A 24460-nucleotide genomic window follows, 5' to 3' on the forward strand; every position below is an offset into this window, starting at 1 on the left:
CCTGAGAGGAACATGTTACATAATATATTTCCATCCAAAGACAGCCACCTCAGTGAAGGCCTCATCCATGTGCTTGCAGAGGACACAAACTTTAACAGTCATCAGATGCACAGAGATACAAATAATCACCTCTGATAATTATAACAATAGTCAACATTACGTGTGTTAACCAACCTGGTTTTGCAGGTTGCTCCAAACCACAGTTAAACACTGCTCAACCTTATCATGGGAGCGTGAACCCACATTTCTACAATGACTATAGGATTAATATAGAAACACTATGGCCCTAATCTGAGTTTACAGTTGATATTCTGGTCCTCTCAAGCTTTACTTCTCTGCTCAATCTCTACTGATTAGACTGTAGAATATTGCATTAACCTTTCATAACCAAATGTAGAATGTAAATACTATTAAGATACACGCCATGTTGAATCTCCAGTGTAAACACAGCAGAAAGCACATTTAATGAATGACAGTATACTCTCTATGTATACACACTCTGTAAATTTGCTTAACAGCATTGAGCAAACATACAATATGTCCATGAGGACCAGTGCAATTCTGCGGTGGAGCAGTGATATGTATGGACAAGCAGCTCCAGACTCTAGTCCTGCATGAGCAGAGAGGACCAGGCATGACAGCTGTCTGATAGGAATGAGTCAAGTGGAACACATGTTTTTAGATTTGCTTGTGAAAGTAATGCCAGAGTGGGCAAAGATCAAGCAACAGGGGAAGGTAGAGAAGTCCAATTAGGGAAATGAATTCCAGGTTCATCTGCCGGGGCCCAGAGGGACATCACCTGGACTCAGAGCCCTCCTTTGGCCCAACATCTAAACCCCTGCAGGGCCAGAAGAAAGGCTGGCCAGGCCCTGCAGGTCCTACTGAATATGAATGGCCTGGCAACTGAAAGACAAAGCTATGCACAGACAGTCAGCAAACGGGGCTGCAGCCAAGTTTTAGTGAATGCAAATGTGAACCATTAAACCTTATCGCCCATGAGTAAGGCCAAGGTGTGACTTTTCACAGTTTAAGTTGCAATAATGCCGTAAGAATTCTTCCACATTCCTCAAACTAACGCCACTGACTGCCAAGTGTTCAGGCTGCAGGAAAACCTCCCAGAAAACAACAACCTGCATGGCATTTTTACACGTTGCTCCTTTCATTTGGGATGGACAACAGCCCCTTTCTGAACTCATCTGCACTAACTCAACTCAGCTGATGAACAGGCACCGCGGCTGGCTTAAGGCCTGCCCCGTCCCGGGTGCAGTCTGGCTGCAGCCCAGTGAGATGACTGTGTTCCCACATCTCAGCATTGTAAGCGAGGCTGCACCAGGACCCCTGAACACACAAGTTCCCAGCAGCTTGCACTGAATGCTTCCAGTCCCTCTGGACACTGTATGGGATATCACTAACCTTCTGGGGGTTAAAAGCAGCACAGTGTCTCCCTTCCCCGCTTTCCACTTCCCTTCCAACTCTTTTGCCACAACCTCTCCACATGCTGACCATTCCTCTGAAGTTGTTACAGTGGGTGGAGTGTTGGGTGGAGTCTGCGTGTTTGTTTTGAGTGTTTGAATGTGTGTGTGATTGTGTGGGTGGAGGTCTGTGTGTGCATATGTGTGAGTTCTTCAGAGAAACAGAGGGAGGATGGAAGCGGGGGATGCTTCAAGAGAAAAGGTTTCTGCAGCTTTGTTGACAGTAAGAGAGCCAGAGACTATCAGTGTTATTAGTGTTACTGATACAGAATCACACACTGCTAGGAGAAGCAGAAGAGCAGCAGAGGCCCAAAGGGGAGAGACTGCTCCACCGGTCATTTACAGGCAGATTCCAACAAAGCATATCACCATCCAAACACTGAACTAGGCTTCAGCTCTCACGCACATCGTGGCCTCTAGATTTGGTCCATCAGTTCAGGATAAAGTACAGATTTCATAAGCACTTGTGGTTTGGGAGAGGGAAAAGAAAGGATGCTTTATCCAGGGTCAAACTGTGTGTTCCATAGAAAAGCAGAGTAATATGGTAGGTATGACAACAACTTCTACAAAATGCCAGCAGAGATGAGAGGAGGCGGCTGTTTGCAGGAGAATAACAGAAAACAAGCAAGGTGGCATTAAGCAAGTGTAAAGTTGGACAGAATCAATTGCGAAAGGCTCCACATGGTGTTAACAGACCTGTGTGATCAATCAGGGCTGAGCAGCAGCAGCCTTTTTTTTTCTCAATGTGTCCTTAAGTCTGCTGAAAATAAAGCAGAGCCAGTGTAACAGAGGTGTTTCTTGCTTGTTGCTTCGCTGGGCTAAATGTGAAAAGCAGCTGTTTACACACACATGTGTAGACAGAAAACAGAGCGGCCAGTCCATCAGGCTGCCTCCCACCTACTGCTTTCACAACAAGCTGTTTAAATTCAGATTTACAAAGGATCATTTAGGGGGTTTACAAAGTGTGCATGAGACCTTCACCAAACACATGCCCGAGGGAAAGAAGATGAAAGCAGCTCTGAGGTGACCACATGCAGGAATACATGCAAAGTCTCGTTTAGTATCGGCAATCAGGCAAAACACCAGCAATCTGAGGAGTTTCTCAGAAAACCACCATTTACGCTTTAAGATCCCAGCTTCGAGTGAACTGCCTGAGTTTCATACTTAAAGTGTACACTGACGCCAGGCTAAAGAGGTCCGCAGAGCCTTCCTTCCCCTCCAAAAACATAAATAGACGTGGTTCCACCTCACTCCGTCTAACCTTTGTAAAGGTGTTCAACCTTAAACCCAGAGAACAGCGAGCGAGCGCGAGCGGACCTTACCACGCACGAGCTGCAGCGCAGAAGACTCGCTCACGGCTCAGGTCTTCGCCGTCGTTGGAAAAACTGTGGAAAAATGGAGCGAAACGCTGTTCAAATCCGCAAAGTGCGCCTACGCTCGCTAATGTATAAGTCCGTCAGTGCGTCCGTGAAGTGAGGTCCATCCTCCGACGTCTGGAGACGAGCCTCCTCCACTACAGACTGACGGCTGCTCGCCTTCAAGCTTGTAAACTTAAGCTCCTCCCACAGCACGCGCTGCCTAGTGCAGCCTCGGACTGTGCGCGAGGAGCCTGCAACACACATGTATCACTCACGGCCTCCACGTATTACTACCAGTTAGATCAAGCAAGAAAATATCAAGTTTCAATGTCAGTGTATAGTTTTCCCATTGCTGTCGGAGGTAAACAGCCTCAAGTTGCCATCAAGTGTTTCTGAACTTTGCAAAAGTTGAGAAAATACAGAAATTTGTTTTTTATAGAGAATACTTATACACACACACACACACACACACACACACATAGATATAGATATATCCATGCACATTACTCCTCTGTATTGTGACAAATTCTTATTTGTTGTTGCAAAGAGCTGCAAGTATTTATGCAAAGCTGGCAAAGACCCCTTTTTTGTTAGGCTTGTGGGAACTTGGAAAAATAGTGTGGAAATTCTAATTCTGCTTTGTGTACCTGGCAGCACAGTTGTTTTACACTATATGGAAGAGTGCAAAAACACCAGCATTAAAGCCTAAAGTAACAAGAGCTCAAAGGTTGGGAAAAATGTATAATATTTGAAAATTCTGCATATAGTAATCTGTGCTGATATACAGTAAGCTGTCACCAATGTACAGGAGCAGTGGGTTGAAAACTTGTCTCTTTGTAGCATATTCTGAGGTATGTATCAAATGTGTTTTGCAGGATAAGAGAAGAGAGTGAAATCTTACAGCATCTTCTCTCAGGTTCTGACAGTGACATATTTCTTTGCTGAGAGAAAGTTTTCCTGCTCTCTTGTCTTGGGTATCAGCGTTCCTCTTTCTCTCTCTTCTTGGGGCTACCCTGCAGCCGTCAAACAATGAATGACAACTGAGAGCGCCCACCACAAAGAGAATTACAGGGGATTATGTACAAAGGCAAAGACCTGAACACAACCAGACTCAGCCATTCATGTAATCTCCTTTTGCCCCTAGTAAAGAGTAAAAAAGAACTGTGGACTCATGCAGTCAGAACGACAGCGAGGCTGCACCTTCTGCTCTGCTCAGGACCTCCAATCAAAATTTGCATTATCTTTTCTTGACGAGGAACACAAATCATGCGTAACACAAAACCTCTCCTCACGTCTGCAGGGGACAAGATAACATTAATAATTAGTCTCCAGCCCCTTGCTTGCTGTGACGTGCAACAATGTGAGAATTTGTCAGATATTTTGAGTGTTAACACCAACAAATGTGATGACATGAACTACGCCAGGCGCAGAGTGCTTGAGGCTGCATCCTGATAGGCCGGTCTGACAGAGCCCTGACACTTCTGGAAATGCTGTCACTCTCTGGCTTTGTGTGGCTGTGGCACAGATAAAGGCTAACAGCCCTGCACTGGAAAAATACATGGTAGGTGAGGGTTAAATTTATGGCAAAGTCTTGCTCTCTCTCACTTTGTGTCCCTGTTGTTCTTTTTCTTTGACTATTTGCAGGTCTCCCTCTATTGTATGTTGTCTGATAGACAGACGCCAAATCAAAGTCGCTTTCCTTTATCTGCCAGGCCTTCAGTAATCCCTCAAATTCAATCAAGGATTACTTTTGAGGAGATTAAAATCATCCAATTTATGCAAAAGTCAGGGTTGCAACAACAGGGAGGTGGCTGGACCACTCAGCAGTCTGACTTCCTCTAAATATGGACAAGATTTTCTTTATTACTTTTCTGTTCACTCTGCAGTGATATGGTGCAATAATAAATGAATGCATTAAGCTATGAGTACCCTAAGACTGAGACTGAGTTCTCTAAAAACAAATGGATTAAATAATTATGAGTGCAAATTAGCCTCTATCTCACAGTGAAAAAGGAGAAAAAATGAATGTGCCAAGCAGTCCTCAGACACTGGCACTTCCAAACTGAAGATGCAATAACAAGATGGCAAGTAGCTCTGCAGCACTGGGTGAAACACTTTGATAAGAATTAAGTGGCCTCCTGGTAATGAGCATGCTGGGGGGTTTAGAGCTATTTTCACTTTGAAAAAAATATTTTTGTCATGAAAAAAAATCATCAATTGGAACAGTGTTTAAGTCCTGAAGGTTGCATTCCACAAATGTTCGGTTGTTGACCACATCACCCTTAATCTGTCGCTGCACTCAAATAATATCCCTTTGTCTTGGCACGCGAACGCACCGGGGAGCATACAGAAGCCATTCATATTAAGGTCACTGCCACCCGTGGAGCTTTTATTGGGGTTAAGTATATGACAGACTCTTTTAGTAATACACAACACCAGATTTGAGGACTCGCCTCAATTGTTTAGTTTTGTTTACCCTCCCAACAAGCTGTAAGTAGTACCAGTTCACAGCAGAGCCAAGCTTATGTCAATGAGATTAACATATTTTTTCTTGATAGACAGGTTCCAATGCACCCTAACAGTCGATGTTCATTCCCTTATATTGTGCATATTGAGAGAACTTGAGAACTTCAGGTTCTGAAAATTAACACAGGAGCAATTTTCAGCCATGCTAGCAGCGTGGCTTTAGAGATGGCAAAGTTGGTTGTGAGTCTCTCAGTACACCACTTGGGTCCAGGCTGAGATAACTTAACAACTACTGCATGGATTTCCATGAAATTTGGTACGGACACTCATGGTCCCCAGATGACAAATTCAAATTGATTTGGTGATACTCTGCAAAACATCTCACATTCTTAACTAATACTAAACTAAGATGGTGAAGATGGTGAATACTATACCTAAACAACAACATGTCAGTATGCTGACATTAGCATTTAGCTAAAAGCACTCCTGTGCAGAAATCCAGCCTAACAGAGCTGCTAGCATAGCTGTAAAAACTTCATATTCTTAATTAATTACTTGTTTGGTAAATTGAATGGTGACAGACAAATTTTAAGCCTTTATATTTACAGTGAAAAGCATGTTATTGAACAAAAATGCTACAGATATATTTCAAAGTGTATGAGTAGGCTGTAGAGGCTTTGTTTTGTTCACTGATTACTGGCTTGTTGATAAAATGTATGGAGACAATTAGAGTTTTTACCTTTGCCTACAATGACAAGCAGGCTATCATACTAAAAATACTGCAGACATATTTTGAATTTAAGTAGCATGTGTTGCATCTGTTAGACGAGATGAAGAGTTCTTGACGTGCAACAAGGTCAGCTCATGACTCCTTGAGTGCAAGGTGTGCACACCGTGACCAGGGAGCTCCACCCCTGCAGGCTGTGATGAGGTCAGAGCCACCGGTGCAGGTGTTTAACAGCGCTATGACTCATCCCCGTGTCCTCACCTTGTCCTGCTCCGACAGTCCCCAAAATGTCCCCACATCTCACTCACCCTCTCTCTCTGCACAGGAGACTGTCTCCTCACACCGATGATTCATGACTATTCAACTGATGCAGCACTCCGGTCTGAAAGTGTCCCATTTGCTTCCTCTATAAATGATCCTGAGTCGAGTTGTTTTGACAAGTCGCTCATATATCATGGATAGGAATGACTCTCTGTTTTGATACCTTTAAATCAAGCTCCAAGTGCTGTTGGCTGTGGCCATATTTTTTCTGCACACTGGGGTAACTGGCGTAAACTAATGTTTCTTGGACCGCATGAGAATCAGAATAAATATGTTTGGCATGTTTGAAACATCATCAAATTGTAATAGTGTTTGCTGGAGTCTTGTCCAAAGGCGGCCCACCTTAACTCGGCCAATTAACTACTTTCAACGCTGATACAGTTTAAAGAGTCAGCTCAAATTCTAAATAATCATGTTTTCTCACTTAGCATCTGGTCATGCCAATAGTTGGAAGTAAAGGACCCTCATTTTTTGAGCAAGTGTAGATGATTCTACAACCACACTAGCAGCTCTGGAGGCTGTATTTAGACACAGCAGTGCTCTCAGCTAAATGCTAACACTAGTATATAGTCACACTAACAACTTTAACATGCCAATGTTCAGCAAGTGATATGTTTATCATGATCTCTAGCTTAGTTTAGCATGTTAGCATGCTAACACTTGCTAATTAGCACGCAACTCACTTTTCACTGTCAAAAAGTCAACTAACTACAGTCAATTTTTGAGTGTGCTGTTGATGGGCATTTTTCTCCCACAGCGCAATGTGCAAGGGAAATGGAGTCGTGCAAGATGTAAATACAAACAGAACTCAATCATTTGCAAACAAACTGTGTTTACTGACCACGGTTTCACAAACTGTTCTTGAGCCCATGTAGTCGGCTAATCGTTATGCTATCACCTGGTTACCAATTAAGCTGTTTACCTGCGTTCCACAGCTTTCCCAGTCTTTTGTTGCCCCTGTATCAACCTGTTTGAACCATGTTACTGGCATTAAATTCAGAATATGCAGGATTTTCAATTGAGTATCTGTCAAAAAGGATTCTGTCTTGTCAACATTTTGGGAATCCAGGTTGTATTTTGTTGTAGTAACTGCTAAAACGGGATCTTGTGTATATATATTATGGATATCAGTATGTAGCACATACTGTATGAAATTAGTATGTAGCATGGATTTTGGACACAGTTAAAGCACAGTTGAGGCTGATGGGAATGTCATTAGTCTTGCAGATATTGGGTAATATACCAAAGCATTGGGCAAAAATAAATTTTGACCTGATGATGGTGCTGGATGAAAAGTCAGAGGATCAGCAAAGTTATTAGAATTCATCCTGAGGGGGACGTAAATGTGTCAGTCATGGCAATCCATTCAACTGTTGTGAAGACATTTCACTCAAAATCACAAATGTCAACCTGCAGGTGGCGCGCAAGAAAAAGTCGGGGTTGACCAAAGGGCTTAGGGTTCATCCTGGGACCACGAGTATCTGTCCAAAATTTCATGGTAATCCATCGAAAAGTTGCTGAGATATCTCAGTCTGGATCAAAGTGTTGGTCTGGCTGACAGACAGGCCAGCGGCCATTCCTACAGAGCCTCCAGCATAGCTAAAAAACCACAACAGAAACACTGACCCCATTCCTCTGGACGATCCACTGGCCTCAGTTTACACTGGACTATTTTCCACCAAAGTTATAGTAAACACAGATGCTGCGATCAAGAGGTTTTATGGAAAGACATGCTGCTTATGAGTTTTCTTAAACGCTGTGAGACAGCACAAGCAAAATTCCGTTCACCTCCATCCTGGGGTCAAAGCAGAGATCTCACAGCCAAATACCTAAAAATCTGAACACATAAAACCAGAAATATCTGCATGGCTACACACCACTAGTGAACTGACCCTTTAAGAAACCAGGGTAATAGCCAGTGTGACCGAACGGCACCAGTGAGAAAGACAGTAAATCACTTTCATACCGCAAAGATGGCAGCTCATGTCCATATCAGAGACAAGAGAGGTGGCTTCGCCTGTTCTCCCTCTCTCTCCCTCTCTCTCTCTCTCTCTCTCCCTCCCTCTCTCTCTCTCTCTTTCTCTCTCTCCCTCTCTCTCCCTCTCTCTCTCTCTCTCTCTTTCTCTCTCTCTCTCTCTCTCTCTCATGCACACACACATCAAAAGAAGGCCTGTGTTTATAGTGACAGGGAAAATAATTAAACACGAGATGCAAATCATGTCATGGACTTTAATTGGCTCTTACTTTCATTCCCGACATGTTCAATCATCCCCAAGTGAGTTTTTAAGGCCTTTTGGGATCACCCACATATTTAAAGCTCAGAGGTTTACCAGCTGACTTGTCAATGCAGTTCTGCAGTATGTTATATTTCATGTTGTGACCAATTTTTCATTTTTATGATTTACCTTTAGGGTAGTGTTTGGAAAGAAGACTGCTGGCAGCCTGTCTTTTGGATTAGCCTCATAGCATTTCTGCTCTACGGACCAGTAAACAGTAAAGTAAGAGAAAAAAAAGCTTCCAAACACAGGAAGACAAATGGAAAACCAGATTATGAGACTCTGACATGTTGCAAAGATTATGAAATGAATTGGAAGCCTTGACGCCACAAACGCACACTGCAGCTAGGTGAACTGTTTGGATGATTCCTTATCGTCCACAAGGAAAAAGAATGAATATCTACTGTCTGACAGCTTCTCAGGGGAAGGGCTGACACGAGGCGTTACGAATTCTATAGGATGTTATGAGATTAGTGCACGTTAATGTGGTCTGGTTTTCCCCAGAGAGCTTGACTGACGGCCAGTGCCGTTTAAATGAAGACGCCGGTGTTTGTGTTTGCTCAATACATAGATTTTCTTTGTCTGGCTTTTTCTTCGTGGTTTTGAAGCTGGGAGGCTGTGGATGCCGCAGTAGGAGGGCATAGGTGAAGGTCCTGCACAGCTGCACAGCGGGAGGGGGGAGGGCTGTGGAAGAAAGCCTCCGGGCAGCAGGAATGAATTAATGAGTTTCTGATTTTTTTATGAATATTTCAGCACAAATAACTTTATTAATCTTGACATTAAATGTAGTACAGTGTTAAAGGGGAATGTCATTAAATGTAAGAAATTGCCTGTGTGTTTCTCAGGTCTAATGGCAGGTTTATCCATTAAGTTTTTCGTGATCCTTTGCTGAAATTAAATCAGAAGTCGGAGCTGCTCCACTTCCAGTAAAGCTCTGCGGAGGTTTGTGGAATGTTAGAAAAAATCAGCATATTGAAAATGAAATTTCCATCAGCTGCTTGGATAGCAATGCAAGATATTAGTTATCCTTTGAGCAAGCATTAAGGTGTTTTCGTAGCACGACAGACAAACTAGATTTTCAAGTGTTAAACAAAGATCATCCACATTTTTCTTTGCTCTCAACCCTCTATTGTGTGTTTAGTCTGTGTTTCGATCCCTGTTCAGTATCACGAATCCTTTCGCTCGAAGCTGCGTGCATTTGCAGGCACAATGTTCTTTACTTTTCTTTTTTTTTAATGTGGTTACAAATTCAACTGAATACTTTTAGATATGTTTTTTTTTAACCTGAAAATCTTAACCTGATAAGGTAGAATGCGTGCCATTTGGTGGACAGCTTGGGTGAAAGAGGACTGTGTTTTCAGGATGGAAGCAGTGGAGCAGCTCTCCTGGGTCTGGTTTTTCCATAAGTAAGCCCCTCATTGTCACATGTTTTATTCTAAGGAGTGCTTGTGGTGTCTCTGTTTAGAGCCAATGGAAAAAAAACATCAAATAGTCTCAATCTTTGATAGAAAAAAAAAAGAAAGAAAGAAAGAAAGAAAATAACAGCAAACAGTGCTCGTGTAAAAGCCTGTGTATGGTACACTGGTGTACACACATGCTCACATTCAATATTGCAATAAAACAGTGACTGGGTCTTCAAGAAGGTGAGAGGTATGTGAATCCTTCTCTGGGCTGGAGGACCCAAACTGTTTACACTGTTGGCAGAGACAATGAAATATTGATTCAGATGAGTCATGTCCATTCAAGCTGGGGCGGGGAGTGCTCACCAGACTTTTGATATCTGAATTTCTTTAGGTTTTATCTTTTTTTGTAGCTATCATCATTTTATATTATGACATATGCTTCTCATTATCTAATAATAATAATAATAATAATAATAATAATAATAATAATAATAATAATAATAATAATCACACTAATAATAATCTTTTTCAAAGGTATTGATGCTCAAAGGTATTGATTGTGAAAATGAAATGTAATTTTTTGATTCACACTTTGCATTTGAGAAATATCATCCTAATTTGCATTTCAAGACAGCTGGCTAGAACCAGCTAAAGTTGGTAAATTCACCATCCCTCAATCCGACTGCTTAGCTCTGTAGCTTGCTAGCTAATCGTGACTAATAGCATAGCATCCTATTTGATATTGGTGAGAGAGAGATGTGTGAATCCTGTGGCAGGTTACAGTTACGAAACTATGAATTCAGTTTGATATCTCAAGATGCAAAAGAGAAACTTCTTAAAGTAAACAGCAGAAGGCTCCAGCACTGTCCTCAGTCATGAGGTTGAGATTTTTGGTGACAAAATGTTTTTCCTTCCTGGAAATGTATGTTGATTTAACTGAAAGACTTGTTCACTCAATTATGATCATTTCAAACTAATCAAGGGATTATGATGGTGATGATGATGGTGATGATGATGATCAAGCAGTTACAGTTGGTCATCTGTGTGAAGCAGGTAAAGATATGCGAAGAGTCTGATGATGATTCTCAAAACAACGACATAATAATAATAATAAATATGTCTAATGGAGCAGGCATTACTATGTGATGCCAGCTCGGGCTCATCTGTGCTCATACAGCTCTAAACATGTTGGCAGGTTCCTTTAATGTGTGGCTTTATTATCTATGTCCTCTAAATTAAGAATCATTGTGGATGGAGCCATTTGGGGGATTTATGGCCCTTAAAATGTTCACATGAAGCAGAGAACATTTAGCTCTTTTTTAAGAAAAGTGGGAGCAGTGTCGCAGCTTGTGTAGTGTGAGGGAATAAATGATAATTCAATGATCAACGCAGCACAAATAATTGACATGAAGATTTCTACATAAATATACTGTATTCACCTGAACATAAAGTGGGAGATTACTGCCCTGCAAAAACTGATTTACTGAAGTTTTCAAGCAATCCCCACAAAGTCTTTGAATATATATGTCAAATGGCAGAAAAGTCATTATTTTCTTGTTTGTTTTCTGGGGAAGGACCCCCGTGCCCCCTGCTCTAATTGTGCCCAATGTAATTTTGGCTTGCATGACGCCCCTGCATTGATTGAATTGACCTTTTTACTTTGCCTATTTACTTTCACTGTTCCTACCTTCAGTGAGATCAAATATTCATATTCCCCTCAGTTGATTGGTTTGACGTCAGTAGACCCAGTGAGGGGAAGACACAAAATTAAAAGGTTCAGTCAGCATGAAATTGTAGCACATCTAATGAACCAGCAGCACAAGTTCTGCATCCTCAACTCCAAAACAGAGGAGAGAAAAGAATCCTCTCAATCAGAGGATGACGGAGGAACAGGAGGACTGCTTCAGGGAGAATATTAACATTTAGATTCTCTGCCAGGTTCACAAAGTGCAGCGTATGAGTGCAATATTAGCTCCTGGTTTTACTTTTAAAGGTCTTTGGGGCAGTGGGCTGTAATGGGATTCAAACAGAAAGAAATCAATAAACTATCTCAGTATGACCACACACTAACCTTTTAAGGACCCCAAATAATGCTTCAACAGCCAATGGGAACTGCCTCTGCACTGCACTTCCTCATTGCCTGTTGGTTTATTAGTTTGTTGTTGGACCCCCATCCTAATTACTTTCCATTTATCCCTACAGAGAGTGTGTCAGAGTGAAACAGCCTCGAGGAAGAGCTGTTTCATGTGCTAATCATCGATTAAAAAATCCACCACCATATTTGCACACACTGTTCCATTAGGCACTGTGGAGAATTTGAACAAGGCCAGCTGACTTCCAAAATATCTTTGTGGCTTTCTTCTTTTCTATGTGGTTATAGCTGCAATCATTGATAATAATGAGCAAGCTGAAGAGCATCGCAAAGCTAATTTGCTTGTTGGTTCATTGAAGAATGGCATGCAGATTATCCAATGTGGAAAATATATTGTCTGCGTTGTTGCTGCCCGCGAGTTGTTGATGGATCACACTTCCTTCCACATTTACTAGATATTTGTTTGAATTATGGATCCCACCAATGCACCAGTCAACTAAACAGGATGGCGATATTTTAAAATGAGCCAATTCGAGGCATTTATATTAAAATGGAAAAGCAGTGAATTATGTCTGGCTTTTTGTCAGCTCCGTATAGAAATGGGGAAAAAAAAGCCCATCTGGCTGAATTAGTTATGAGACTGTCCACATGTGAAGTAGACTAAGCATTATAAAATATTAACATTCCAACATACTGGATATAAAAGGTTAGGTTTCAGTGCCTTGTTAGAGAAAATGGAATTTGGTCAACCTCAGCCCAGAAAGAAAAATGCCCCAGTGACTCCGTTCTTCCGTTCCATTATCATTAATGTGTCATTTAGCAGTCAAAAGCCCCAGCAATAATAGAATTACTTTTCAGACTCAATGTCATTGAGCCTTACAGTGAAAGAGCCCAGTGCACATAATAGGGAAGGAGAAGACAGAGAGAGCATTGCAAGTGTCCAAATGTCACAGGCGCACGAGTTCACACCACATGCACACACCCTGTTTTGTCAGTGACACAACAGGCACAATCTATACGTACATAATGAGGCTGTCAGGCCTTTATTGTAGCCAATATATCCTCCCTGTCCGGCGGAAAAGAGGCAGAAGAAACTAAAGCATCACAGGAACTTAATGCAGGAGCAGCTTTGGTTTACATTCATGTGATTCAGCTTCCAATCCTTTTTTCTCTCCCTGTGTTATCTTAAAGCAAGGTGACTGACATTTTTCAAAGAGGGAAACAGACAACACACAACACCCTGGAGCATATTCAGGCTTCCTAATTCAGGCTGCACATGCACACTAACAGATTTCTCATCTCATTGGAAGCACACGTGTACCTCACCACGGCTTCCAGCACCTTAGTGGGACACAGACACACAATGAGCCAAGACCCTGACTGAATGCAATCTATTGCCATGGCACCCAGCGCCGAGATGACCGGTATCTGTAGTAACTGAGCAACCTCACGCCACTTCATTACTCCAAAGCATAAACTCAGCTGCCAGCCTCTCCTCCCAGGCTGCAGTGGCAGCAATGCCTCCCGGTGTTTGTCCACCACTCTCTGCAGAAGAAAAACGTCCTTTCAGCCTTTTGTCTGATTGTGAACCACAATCGCCTGCTGTCATAAGAGAAAGGAGGGACTCACCGTGCGTTCCCCCCACGACGGAAGACAGGAGCCAGGTGGAGCGAGCAGGGGCTGCAGTGGCGGAGGAATCCCCCTGGTAGTGTATGTGTAAGAGTGTGTGAGAGGGCGCATGGAAGTGTGCGCGTGTGTGAGTGCACGTGTGTGTGTGTGAGCTTGTGCATGCAAGTGTGTGTGCGAGGAGTCAGAGCTGATCCAGCAGATGCAGACGGGAGCCACCAATAGAATGAGGAGAAGGAGAGAGAGAGGAGTGTGTGTGAGAGACAGAGGGAGGGAGAGACAGCAGAGGAGGGGTCTGATAGCATTACATCATGGACTAGGGAACGGTAGGTTTGCAGGGGGTGGGCTACGGGTGGGGGAAGGTGTGTGTGTGTGTGTGTGTGTGTGTGTGTGTGTGTGTGTGTGTGTGTGTGTGTGTGTCCTTGTGTTTGTGTTTGTGTCTGCATCACCATCACTGTATATTCTCCCTCTGCAGCGGACCACAGGATGATTAAAGATTATGTCCATGCTGCATACAGTGCAGTGTCGTCATGGTGCCTGCACCTGTGTGTGTGTGTGTGTGTGTGTGTGTGTGTGTGTGTGTGTGTGAGATGTGTGTGTGGCTGTGTACATATGAGCAGAATATACACAATAGCTATAATCAAGAAGGTATTATAATCACACCACATTTCATACCCTGACCTCCTGGTATAAATAAGTATGCTCTTTGCGTTCATGTACAGATACAGTCCAGATGCTGTTTTTCCTTTCCCCTTTTCCTATTACATGGATGTCATACAGGCTAACAGTTTGCTGCAGATGGACACTGGAAAAAAAAACAAAAAAAAAACCTCAATCCCACCCCTTCCCACCACAGGACACACAGCGCTACCGGCTAATGGCTCCCTTGTCAGTTTAAAAAGGCACTGATGGGCACCCTGTTAGGAAGTCACTGACATTTCAGGTGAGTGATTCCAAACACTTTCAGCCAGCTTTGACATAGCATGTCTCGAAATGGAAGAAGAAAAAAAAACACACTTTTTTTTTTCTTTACCCTATAGCAACAACAATCACCTGTCTTTGTGCAGCCTGCCATCCCTAAAAAGGAACAGAGACAGAAGGAAGGAGAGAATGAGGGAGTGAGAAGGAAGGGCATTAGCAGGAAAACAATGACAGCTCAGGGTCATCCTTGCACCTCTTGCTCTGTCTGTACCAATCTGGCACCAGACAGGCAGAAAACGAGATAGGAGGGAGGCAGGTGGCAGAAACATGTAGATAAGGAAGTCTTTCCTCCCAGCTCTCTTCATTAGTTTTCATATGTCTGTGTTTAGCCCTGCAGGCTTTGTGTAACTTTAGGCATGCTGTACAGCTGTAGCCACCTCCTGTCTCTCCTCTTAAGCGTCATCCACCTGTCCACGCAAAACAGGTGGGGATGGGTGACATGCTGGCTGCTCGCAGGGCTAGCTGGTGAACTGCTGTAGCTGGGCTCGCTAGGTGGCCCGGCATGCTGGCGCAAGTCGGTAGCAACTGAGCTTTTCTCAGTTTTCTCTCTGCTGTTCTGTTAACCTCCGCCTGGCATTTCGCTCAAGGATGTACACCATTTAGAGTTTTTCAAAAGATGAACTTGTTCCTCAGACTCCTGTCTCAATACTCTGTGGAACAGCCTTAACACTAACAGAGGGGATTAATTAAGAGGTGCAACACAGCTAATAAGCTACTTCCACCAAAGTTGAACTCCATGTGAAACACTGGAATGGACTAACCTTCTCCCCTCGAGGGGATCATCCGATCAGGGCGTTTCCACTGGAATTAATTGATTTCAAATCAACATCTGGCTGTTGTATATCCTGGTGTGTCCAGACCTTTAGAGATTTCTGACACAAGTTGATTATGTGTGATACTACAGGAGTGGCAGCAGGGCTTTGCTTGAAAGATAACAAGCACAATGATTCAGCAGCGACATGGGTTAATGCAACACAAATGCAGTTATTATACCTTCAAGTACCAGGGGAAATCTCAGCGGGGAAACAAAAAAAAGTTCCAATGAGTTGGAATGATTGATGATTGTTCTCTGTTTACAATATTTCTGGCACGTTTGCTGTTATTCCAGCTTTTAGAAGTGCTGCCAACCAAGCTTCTCCTGCCAATATCATTTTATGAGATATTGGATATTTTCACGTGCACACACGCACACACACACACACACACACACACACACACACACACACACACACACACACACACACACTTTCACCTAATGATTCTCGCTGCTGTTTCAAGTTAAGGCAGATTTTGGCCATAATCAGTAACTGGCTAAAGAATGGCCCTTTATGTCTTTGTCCCCTCATCTACCACACAGGAACTGCTGACTGGGAGCGCTCCATCTATCTTCTGAGAGGTGGGCTGTCAAAGATCAGAAAAGTGCCTCATTTGAACTCCTTTCAGGATGTTTGTCTTGCAGTATGGTTGGATTGTTACCAAAAAAGTAAATTCACAGTAGTGATCATAAGTTCACCATTGTGTCTATATTCAGAGGTAATTTTGGATTCAGCTCAACTAAATTCTGCTCCTTTTGAATTTCAGCAACATTTCTTCCATCGGTCATATAGACACGATCATATGGTACCAATTTTCTGTTATTCAACTCTTCTTTTTTAACATGGCCTGAAAAGGTTTGACCTTTTATTTGTCACAAGCCATTAAAGATCCTCCTGACTCACTAAATGAAATGTGACAGAGGCTAATGGACCTGCGCTTGTGTGAGTGGATGTGAATCATTTAGGCTACCTGTTGGTCATAACACGTATACTTCCGAGAGTAGGTGCCTGTTTATTGTAGGAATCCTGAGAGACCGAATGTGATATTAACATGTTAAATATTTGTTACTCACCCATTCAATCCAGATAAGATTCATGGTACAGTGATGTAATCCAGTGTGAAATCTCTATTCACCAGAATGTGAGAATTATGATGTCAGAATATTGGATCAAACATGCAGGATTCATGACTATTCGATGTTTGGCATGGTGTCCAAACATGTTGCACTGCAGGTTCCAGACACTTAAAGGGGAAGATGAAATAACACCCTGAATCTGCTTACATTACTCGTCCTATCGTGCCCATTCTGGCAAGCCTGTTATGTGTAAGTTCCAGTGAAGCTGTATCGTCCTAGTCTTACAAAAACAAAACCACGGTCTGTTGGGAGGGGGCCACATCTAAAGTCAACATGGTGGCAGGGTTCCCAGGCTCTGGAAACTAAGCACTAATTAAGACTGCTGACATGAGAATGGCAGGCCAAACTCTAATGGAGGGTCTATCAGTGCATGCACATACAGTTTTCCACTAGCTGTATTATGTAGCATGGGTTTGTTGTATGCTGCCACATTGCCTAACTCATGATTTAATTAGCATTTGCTGTGGTAATTCTGTTAAACAATAAAACAGTTGATGAATGAGGAGTTCATATCCTGCAGTTAGGAAATTACGGTATGTGCATTTAATTAGTATGTTGCTACGCCTTTTCCACAGCAGACATTGGCATAGGAGGAAAAGCATAGGTGTTACTAATAACATTAACGATGGCTCTCCGAGTGTCCTAGTAAGCCATGACAGTGTGACCGTGAGCCAGCATGCACAGTACCAGGACCCAGAAACTGAAGCAGCTGAGTGGAATACAACTATCATTCAATTTTATATGTAGGCTAATGGACAGACACCGTAATATTAACATTTGTAGGATAAAATGTCTTTCCTGCACACAGTTCTCCCTCTCCAATAAGCTCATGGATTTTTGGGTCCATGAGGAGGTGACCTGCTCTGCTGCAGGGTCAGTGGTTCTACAGCTGACCTAGCTGTGGATGTGTCTGATCATTTACTGACAATCCTTACCTCAAACCAGGAAACAAAGCCACGTGGCTGCAACCGAGGAAACACTATGTCGTTTACAATAGAACTGTGGCTGGATGCTCGGCACAAGGAAGACCTCAGACCTGATGGGGCAGTTTTCTTTAATTTCAGATCATTTGGCTGGGTATTTAGCTTTTAATTTGATATTTCATGGTGAACAGTGACAGGACTTGTTGGGGGAGAGTAAAGCGGAAGACATGCAACATAGTCTACGTACACAGCTGGAAGTGACCCAGTGATGCTGCAGTTACACAGCACACATCTGCACCTGTCTTAAACAGCCTGGACGGAGCCTATAGTTCACTTTGTAGTTGGTGAGACACATATTTCCAATTTGTCTTTATTTGTTTTCCAGCAGATATATTTACTACATCAGATGGTTTTAGATCAATAAAATGATGAGGTAGGTGGGTCGATGTTAACATTTGTGTTTTAGTGTGAGCATCAGTGTAAATTCTTATGGGATGTATTTTACTTTGTTCTGAATAACAGCACATCATTTCAATTCATTTCCAGTGCGCTGGAGCCCGTGTATCGAATAAAGCAGACACGAGAAATAGATCAAAGTACCCATTCACCCTGGTCTGGATACCGGAAAATTCTCTGTGTCCGCCCGTGAGGTACATTTCCTGATATTGGGCTCTTCAATTTCAGACAGTGCCTAACCAGCACTATTTATAGTTTAATTTAGTTTGGTTTAAAAAAATGTCTCTTTTCCCCCTCAAAGGGGAGTGTGGAGTATCTTAATGCACAAAGGTGTCCCCTGGCGTCTCCAGTTATCCCTATCAGCCTGGACCCCCTCGTCTTTCACCACCATGCCTGCACTGTTCCCTGTTGCCTTGGCAACCCTACGGCCAGGCCTCTCTCTCTCTCTCTCTCTCTCTCTCTCTCTCTCTCTCTCTCTCTCTCTCTCTCTCTCTCTCTGGATACACAGGGACTTCTGTTCTTGCCCCCAAGCCACTGAAGAAGGACTCACTAAGGTTGTGCAGAGAAAAAGGTACATGGCTTGTCCTTGTCTTCTCTCCCCAATGAGGCACGTGCATGACCATTAACAGGAAAATAGCTCCACTCAAATTGAATAAAGTCTTAACACTTAATACAGTCCGTACAATTACATGCGTGCTGAAAACTGCACTGCACATTCTGAAAACTGGCATGTAAGGGTCAAATGCTGTAAAGGCTCAACACCCCTGAGTTTTAGGTCAACAAGGTGCAATCTGTTTCAACTGAGAGAGAGTGCCAACAGGGACGCAATGATGCTTAGCCTAGCTTAGCATAGAGACTAGCTCAAAAACACATGTTAACCCCAAACAGACTATGTGTGCCTGTAGATTGTTTGATTTTACATTTAGCTTTATTAGCATTTCTGGACATTCAGATTTCTAAATGAAGATCTGTTGCAGTTCTTCAGGTTGGTGCATTTTCAGCTCTGTTCAGGTCTGTTTCATGTGCCTATTTTTGGATCCAGTTTAGTTAATCATATTTTCTTTGCATTTCCTGCGTCCCGTGTCTTGCTGCTTGGCTGCTAACACTCAAAATGACTTCAGTAAATCAGACATCAATTGCTTTGGCTCTGTGACGATAAGCCATCAAACTTTAGAAAATCCTAACTGAACCGGACTGGAGATTCTGGGACATGCCAAAACCGTCCAGCTGGCTAAAAATGTTTCCTCCTTCAAAAGCGACATTAGGAAATAGCAGCCCAGATTGCCTTGTCTGACACTATGTTAAAGAAACAACACAGGATTTTGAACCGAAACACTTCATCTAGAGCAAAAGAGATGCAAGGCTGACAAGCGGACGCCAGCTATTGGCGTTCGGAGTCTCATGTCCCATTTCACCATAACATCAACAACATACAACGCAATATGACCAAGGGGCCTTTTCCCATGCTCTGTTTGCAGTGATTTAATGAAGTGTCAAGAGAATGGTTATCACTTTGTCTCCTCAGCTGTAACTCATCAGCTTTAATTGCCTGGTTTTGTCTTGAAGGAACTTTTACTCGTTGGTGTGTGTATGTTTTGTCTCCCCTTTGGCGGAACAAATTGTTCTGTTCTTAACAAGATCTTCCAGTTTAATAGACTCTCTGGTCAAGGGCCTCTCAGAGCTTAGGGGAACAAAGACTCAGAGAGGCAGGTGCAGCCTGAAGTTGATCCTGGGTTCTACCTTTTCGGGGACAATCCACAAACACTGAAGGGTTTATCCCGGCATGTTACAGGTATAAGACCTGTTCTGAGTTGGACTATGCAAATGCTTTGCACAAATAGCTGGCTTTATTAGCTTCCGGATACCAGCCAGAAGAGATGCTTCTTTTATTGATTGGCTGTTTGCAAAAGAGTAAAAGAGATACGGAGGAAGAGATAAACAGGATGTCTCTCAGCCTTAAACCATCGCTTAGCTCTGTGTCACGAGGCAGCTGAGGAAAAGAAAAGGGACAAATATGGAGTTTTCTTGGAGAGATCCCTGACTGTGACCGCCCGGGGTGACAGACAGATAGATCTTCTGGAACAGTTTGTTTTGTTGACATTGGCAATGAAAGAAACAAATCACTCTAGTAACCTAATGAGATAAGTACTCAATCATAAATGCAAACAATGACCGAAGTAAAAGCTTTATGAGAATGAGATAATCTGTCCCCTCCTGACCTCTTTCATCTGCTTCCATCAGCTTGACAGATCTTTCACAACAACTGCGGAACTCCCATGCTTCGCTGAGTGATGGTCCCCAAAGCAAGATATGACCCTCACTTTATATGGGATCCAGAGATCGGATCCTGCATAATATTATCTAGTTGACTGTCTACTCCATGGTGTGAGTAGCACAGTAGAAAATGTAACGACATAGATTGAATCTAAAGATTTGTTAGCTGCTGAAAACGTGTTTTTTTCTCCTTAGTATTAAATATTTGTGACTGAATGAGCTACAATCAAAGTTCAGATTAGGAGAAATACATCCCGTTATAATTTATCTGATGTTAAAAAAAAAAAAAAGAAAAACTTTGCTGTGTGGGTGTGGTTTGATCAGAGTTTACTGACAGTATCAACAAACACAACCCCACAATGGATTAAAGGAAAAATAGGAGACCAGATTCATCCCTTCACGCCAGTTGGAGATGTATAAGTCATAAGTGAAAGCAACGGACGAGAGAGTCAGCTGGCAAACCAGCCAGGCGGTCACCTTGACGGTCAGTCAGCAAAAGAGCCGACTGATTGTACAGTTAGTCGATCATTCATTCTGTGCGTCTGCCAGTCACACAATCACAGTTTGATTGCAAAGCAGCCAGCCAGCCAATTAATCAGCTCGGCAGCCAGTCATCCACAAGACTGATGACATAGTGGGAACATAAGGGAAACGGGAAAAAGCTGACGAAAGCTTTTCCTTCAGTGAGGACAAATATTGTCATAGATGTGAAGCACTTTGCACAATTCAGCAGGATCGCAGAGAGGAAGAAATAGGCTGGCTGTAAATGAATGAGTGACCAAATGAGTGAATTAATTAATGTGGAAATGAGATCCTATATGAATCAGGTTGTGTGTTTGGGGAAATTTGCTGGACAACCTGAAGTCGCACCCTATTGGTACATGTTTGAAACAACTCCCCCTCTCACGACCACTAACAGGAGAGAAAACATACAGTATATCTTCCAGTCGACTGGAAATGCACCATGAAAACCTCATTGTTCCCGCTCTGTGATTGGCTGTATATAATCTGTCAGGGTCATGTGCAAATGTCAGCTTGGCCACATTGGGCCTAGTTAAATGTTAAGAGCATTAAACTCCCGAGAAACAAGAAGACCTGTCAAGCAGTGGCAGACGTCCATTCACAGCACCGTAGGGGAAGGTGATTGTCTTATTGTAACTAATGTGACGTCAAGCGGAGCCTGAGGCGTCCGCCCCTGATACGACTCAATAGTGTTTTGTGCAAGGGCTGGTCCAGGACTGCATACACACATATTCTGTCCCCCTAAACAGGGGCCACACACACCAACAAGGGGGAGAGGAAAGTCTTTGAGATGTGACAGGGGGACTATTAGTGCTGTGGATAGGTTCCTCATGATGTCAGCCATCTGACGATTCTCATGTTGATGAGGTCAACTTCCTCCTGGCTAAATGGGAACAGATTCTGCTGCTCTTGGCTGCATCTGCCTTTTCAAACAATCTTTTGACTTTATACCAAGGGTGGAGAATATTTTTACCCTGTTATTGTGCATTCAGTTTCGTGGAAGTTGTCGCCTGCTTTTTCTCAAATATATTGGCATTTGGTGGAATATTTTCATTTATAGTGCTCTAATGCTCAGTTTATCACATATTCAATATAGTGGCATCAAAGTCAAAGTGTATCAGTAGCTTGGGATGAATGTGCCACTGAAATCATGCGATTTTGTTCAGTAGCACAGTAGTAAAATGCTCATTGGATTTTCTGCTTGCGTTTCTTGAGTTACAAATAAAATTCCAGCAGAACTGTGGTTTGATGCAGTAAATTAAAACCTCTGTCAACATCTATCAGGGCAAATTATTTTGGTTTGGCTGTATTCCCCTTCTACTGTCACCACATGTGTGTGCATGAGGAAAGAATGTAATTAAAGTTATATGTGGCAGAGAGGCTCGATGCTTCAACAAGTAGAGGATACTCTCATTATTTTGAATTTACTTCAAGAATCTTTGGTCTAAAGCAGCTAAATGCTTCAGCTCTGGATCAGAAAACATGGCAATGGCACACACACATGAAAGTGATTATTATGGACAACTGTGAGAACACCTGCCAGACTAAAGCAGCAGTCACACCACAAACGCATGAGGAAGGCAGGTAGAAATACTGACGGGGTACTGTGGTTTGGTCATTACCACACAGCAAGGCAGACGATTGGACGACTGCTGGCTGCAACCCTGATGCTTATATACTGTGCAGCCAGCAGAGTCTTGATTGCTTGATTTAGTGAAGCTGTGCTCAGGAGGAGAGGCGGCGGGGCCCAACCTGTCGGCCACACCCTGCAGTGAGACAGACTCTGACAAGACAGACAGGGGAGAGACAGACAGGAGACAAGAGGAGGGGAAAAAAGGAGGGGAGACTGCAGATCTCCACAGTTCTGTTCCATTGCTCAACATTTTGTCCAAAAAAAAAAAAAAAAGATATTGAAGAGGGAAAACAAAGCTCTCTGAGCAAACAAGCCTGCTAACAGTCAGTCAGTAGCCGAGTGGAGAAATCAGTAATTTGTAATAAATTTCTTTTTTCTCATATTGGTCCACAATAGGATTTATCAATGCCAAGCAATGAAAAAGGTTAATGAAAGAGGAACCTCTCATGGATGTCCCTGCTCCATCTCCTGTGTACATAGAGCAGACTGTGAAAAAAAGACAAACATGAATAAAATGACGTGTTGGGCGCATGTGAAGCAGTGTTTTATTTCTTTTTTTAACATGGCTCGAGGGACTGAGCACAGCAGTCAGAGCACATTTCTTCCCAGCTGGACTAGAGGATTGTGTCAGTTTTCTAGGAAGCAATTGATTCAGGACCAGCCATGTAGAACAGTAATTCAATTCACATGCAGTGTTGATGTTTGTTTGTCTAGTTCCAGTAAAGCAATTCTGATTCGATCGTTGGTTTTGTGTTATTGTCAAGGAAACTTGATTCTGTCATAATTGTCTTGGCTTTCCAGACTTTGAACCCTGGATTTTCCAAACAGAGAAGGAAAAAGCTGGAATAAACAACCTGGATATTGTTGTTGCGTTTCATATCAACTGTTGTGGAGACATGAGTCATCTAACACTGTTATTGTTCATATCCATTGTGTAACAGCCATGTGTTTGGGGATTTTGGGAAATTGCTGTTTGGTTGCAGTAACAAGACAAATCTCTGTGTTTGGCTATCTGCTTTTTAACAAGGTGGAGTTAAAGCAGTACACTGGCATGTGTGCCTTCACTCTCCTATGTGACAGTGTGGCATGTGTTAAAGGGCTTGTCCAAAAATGACGTTTGATTATTCCTTCTAAAAAAAAAGCAAATAGGTTTGAACCATTTTGATATATATTTTTGCGCTTTAAAAAACAATACGATGAGAGGCATTCTGACATTATAGACGTATATATACGTATATTATTTCAGTCCTATTTATTGAATTATTGGCTCGCATCAGCTTGATCTGCATTTCATTTTCAATCAATGAAACTGACGCTGTGCGTGCAGAGTTTCTAATTGGTGCTGGTCCATGTGTCCTGGAAGGTTTCAATGTCCAGACTACTGGGAGAAATTCCGACCACTTATTATCTGATTATGGACCCTATTTTCCCACGTTTTTGTGTCCAAGTGACTAATGGGAACAATGATTTTTGACATTGGTCCAGCACTGAGTGAAAGTGCTGCAGCTGGCAGCCACGAAATGCAGTGCAACGTAATCCCTCTGTATGTATGTATGTATGTCCAATAAACGCGCTTGTTTTTGCCACTGACAGGCTCAGACTAAGTGTTTGACAGCATTATGGAAAGGATCCCTCCAGAGACAGCCTTTTTGTTAAAGAGTAAGATCCCTTTTGTTTAACCAGAAACAGCCATTATATCGCTCTCACCAAAGCCACCAGACTCCATTCACAGAAGCAGTGATTTTATCATCATAAAACCACCTTTCATTCAAACACAACAGAAACAAAATAAAACTCACCCAAACCTTTTTGGTTGATCTTTCACTGTTCCAGCAGTCATCACCAACTCTGGTTTCATAAAAATAAACTCTTAATTCACCAAATCAGCAAAGAAGTGAGAGAGAGAGGGCGGACATTTTTCTTTTCTTTTTTTTTAGTTAGGGTTACAGGGTACATATTCAAATATAGAATATTCACTG

At 42.6% G+C, this 24460-nt stretch overlaps 1 protein-coding gene across 1 annotated transcript in view; it reads right to left on the minus strand.

Annotated features, from left to right (window-relative positions):
• LOC143338039 (semaphorin-4B-like) overlaps positions 1-13876 on the minus strand; it is a 56573-nt gene extending 42697 nt beyond the window's left edge. Inside the window, exon 1 of the mRNA XM_076758184.1 lies at positions 13745-13876. The gene's annotated coding sequence lies outside the window, so the exon portion shown is untranslated. The remainder of the gene's footprint in view (positions 1-13744) is intronic.
• Between the last annotated feature and the right edge of the window lie 10584 nt (positions 13877-24460).

The sequence above is a fragment of the Chaetodon auriga genome, chromosome 1 (assembly GCF_051107435.1).
Source record: "Chaetodon auriga isolate fChaAug3 chromosome 1, fChaAug3.hap1, whole genome shotgun sequence".
Classification (NCBI taxonomy): domain Eukaryota; kingdom Metazoa; phylum Chordata; class Actinopteri; order Chaetodontiformes; family Chaetodontidae; genus Chaetodon; species Chaetodon auriga.